This window comes from Dipodomys merriami, unplaced genomic scaffold (assembly GCF_024711535.1).
Source record: "Dipodomys merriami isolate MVZ:Mamm:240054 unplaced genomic scaffold, mDipMer1.0.p SCAF_39, whole genome shotgun sequence".
Classification (NCBI taxonomy): domain Eukaryota; kingdom Metazoa; phylum Chordata; class Mammalia; order Rodentia; family Heteromyidae; genus Dipodomys; species Dipodomys merriami.
In genome coordinates, this window is record NW_027205492.1 from 8,849,350 (window position 1) to 8,852,826 (window position 3,477).

Consider the following 3,477-nt stretch of genomic DNA (forward strand, 5'->3'; position numbering starts at 1 on the left):
GCACTGTTAGCTCCTCCCAGTGTTTTGTGTGTGTGTGTGTGTATGTGTGTGTGTGTGTGTGTGTGTGTGTGTGTTGGGGGGGTAGGGAGATGTGGGGAAGGGGTTGCTCTGTCTTTCCATGCCTCTGATTTGGGAACTGGACCTACTTTGAGGACAGGACAGTGACAGAGGTGGCAGGAATGGACAGCTTTGGAAAAGCCTTCAAGAGTTCCCTGAGCCAGGGGCCGGTGGCTCATACCTGTCATCCTAGCTACTCAGGAGGCTGAGAGCTGAGGATCACGGTTCAAAGCCAGCCTGGGCAGGAAAGTCCATGAGACTCTTATTTCCAATAAACCACCAGAAAACTGGAAGCAGCGCTGTGGCTCAAGTGGTAGAGCCTTAGCTCTGAGCTGGAGAGCTGAGGGACAGCGCCCAGGCCCAGAGTTCAAGCCTCAAGACCAACCAAAAAACCCAAACAAACAAACAAACAAACAAACAGGAGTTCCCTGGCCTCTTGCAGTATTTGGAACTCTGCCTCCAGATGAGACCCTGAGACAGAGGCTGTGGTCCCCCAGCCGGCAGCCAGCCAGCCAGCTGCTCAGCTCCCCAGAAAGCAATTCATTACCTCTCCCTCCCTCTCCCAGCCTGTCTACACCACGAACTACAGCCAAGGTCCAGCAAGCCTGGCCTAGACCAGCAAAAAATCCACTCCGGCAGCTAGTTGGCGGAACTAAATTAAAGTTCATCTTCTAAAACTAGTGGGTTTCAAGGGAAGTTTGTTATGCAAACTACGCCAAGTACCTCTGTTCTTGTAGGAAGAAATGTACTGCCTGCCCTGCTCCCCTGGTAGCAATTGTCTGCTGGTTAGTGGTCTTATTTTCAAACCGAGGGGCTTTGAAGTCTTCAGCTTCCTTGCTCATGTTTCCCTTCCCTTGGGATGCAAATTTATGCCTAACATTTACATTTTAATCAGTCTTTCTGTATTTCCTGCCAGGTCTTCAATGGAGGAGGAGAAGCGTCCATATCATTATTAACATTATGGTGTTGTCACGTATGTAACTGAGCTAATGCTGACACATTGTTCTTACGAAGGATGGAACCCAGTGAAGACTTTTCCTAGCTGGGTTGTGGTCATCCCTGTAAAGAAATACATGAAGGAAGATTCTTTTCTTTCAGTCCTGGAGAAATCACAACAGTCAGGAGAAAGAATGAAGCAAACATCACCCACAGCCCATATGCTATTTTAAGACACGTTGTCTTGATGTTTTTCTCCCTAAAAAAAGGAAAGCTCTGATTGCTTAGGAAGTTTCTATTTTCATAAATATCATCCATAAAATTGTTTGGGAGTTCAAGAAAACACATGCTCCTTTCAAATGATTTCCAGGTAAAGTTTTATCAAATTGCTCGGGCTTTATTACATTGTGTACATTTTTATTATATTAAAATATAAATTATCTTCCATCGCATTATAAATCGTTATTAAAATGATCTGCAGCGTAACTAGCAGGGAACTTAAATATAACTGTAAAAACTGAAATAAAAATCTATTAATGCAATAAACCTACTTAATAAAAGTTACTTTCATATTCCAAAACAAAATATTAAGGCTTGCTTCTAATCTGAGAGTCAAAAATGAGGGGAATAAATTAGTGAAGGTTAAGAACCTTGTAGCCGCTGCCTAACAAAGCTCTGGGGGATTATAAAATTTCATGCTCTGTAATAAAAAGGATAAAGGATTGGCTGGAAGACCACTAAAAGTTAAAATAAATGAACATAAAGAAGATGAAAATGTCTGACATGACTGAGACCACTAAAGTGTGAAGACTAAAGAGATGGTATTAAAGTGTTAGAGACTGGAATTAAATGCAAAATGAATTCTGGTAGTAGATTAATAGAAAATTATAAAGGTAAATGAGTTCGGTTTCATGGTCTCAGAAAACTTTATATATCTCATTATTTTTCTTAGCACTTAAGGAGGAGCAGAGAGAGACAAAATCTGGCACAAACCATATTGGAGCGGGGAGAAGGGCCAATGATTCCCTGCTGCCTACCCCTCCCTTCTCCTCTGGAACTGACCTTCAGTTACCACATGGAAGGTTCCGGTAAAGCAAGATTTCACTTTGCTTCTAAGTGGGACCATGAGTCTAAGTTCTTGTCCAATTAGTTGTCTGAGGGAGTGGAATGTCTAGGAGATTGTGAAAGAAGGCAATGAGTATTTTTTTTAACCTTCCCTCCTTCCCTCCCTCCCTTCCTCCCTCCCTCCCTCCCTGCCCCTCTCCTTCCCTCCCTCCCTCCTTCCTTCCCTCCTTCCTTCCTTCCCTCTCTCCCTTCCTGATAACTAGATGCTTAAGCTAAAATTTGGAGCACAGGGAGAGCGTGAGAATGAAGATGAACGGAGCAGTCAGTCACAAGGCTGAAGGAGTCAGGAAATGTGTCGCATGTCAATACTGGGCCACCTTCTGAAGTATCACAGTCACGAAACTCCCCCCCCCCCCATTCATTTCCTGTCCTTGCAGTCAAGGTAAGGCCTAATGGAGACTGGTGGGTTTGACTATCTTCAGGTCTGCTGGGAAGCTCCCGAGCCTGTGCAGTGCAGCCTTGTGCTGGCACTGGGCGATGGGGGAAGGGAGGGGTGCCAGGGATGTGGTGGTTGTATTCGCTGGTGCCGATGCCAGAGAGGAATGGCTTAGAAGAAGCCAAGTCTGCTCCAGAATTCAGCAGAGAGATATCCAGAGAAGAGAACACTGTAGTAATGGTGGGATTTGTTGAAAATCTGAATTTACATAGAAAGAACAAAGAGCTTCTGGTGCCTTTCAGATCAGTATAGTGAGGTGTTTCCAAAGGTTGCCCTTTGTCTGTGTTTGTCCGTCGTGGGGCTTGAACTCTGGGCCTGGGCGCTGTGCCTGAGCTCTTCAGCTCAAGGTGAGTGCTCTACCACTTGAGCCACAGCACCACTTCTGGTTTTCTGGTGGTTTATTGGAGATAAGAGTCTCATGGACTTTCCTGTCCTGGCTGGCTTTGAACTGTGATCCTCAGATCTCAGCCTCCTGAGTAGCTAGGATGACAGGCGTGAGCCACTGCCACCTGGCCTTTGTCATATTTCTTAAGATGGAAAAAATGTCAATTAAGGAGAACAAAGTTATTTTACTTATTTTCCATGACTCTGTGTGTGTGTGTGTGTGTGTGCGCGCGCACGCATATGCACACATGCATTGCTACTAAGGTATGAACGCAGGGCCTTATGTTATTGCTTACCTTTTTTTTTTCTTTCTCTAGCACTCTACCACTTGAGCCACAGCTCCATTTCAAACTTTTGGCTGGTTAATTGGAGATAAGAGTCTCAGACTTTCCTGCCCAGGCTGTCTTATAAGCATGATCTCTTGTAACCGTAGATCTCAGCCTCCTGAGTAGCCAGGATTCCGGGCGCGAAGCGTGGGCACCTGGCTGTAGTGACTTGTGAGGCAGACTAAGGAGTTCTGAATGGCAGAGACAGGGGCA

The 3,477-nt window shown here is 45.3% G+C and overlaps 1 long non-coding RNA gene across 1 annotated transcript; it reads left to right on the forward strand.

Moving 5' to 3' along the window:
• The first annotated feature begins 976 nt into the window (after positions 1 to 976).
• LOC138805347 (uncharacterized) lies at positions 977 to 2,458 on the forward strand. Its single transcript, XR_011365499.1, has 3 exons — positions 977 to 1,363; positions 1,946 to 2,081; positions 2,322 to 2,458. It is a non-coding gene; the product is annotated as an uncharacterized lncRNA (long non-coding RNA).
• Positions 2,459 to 3,477: the final 1,019 nt, after the last annotated feature.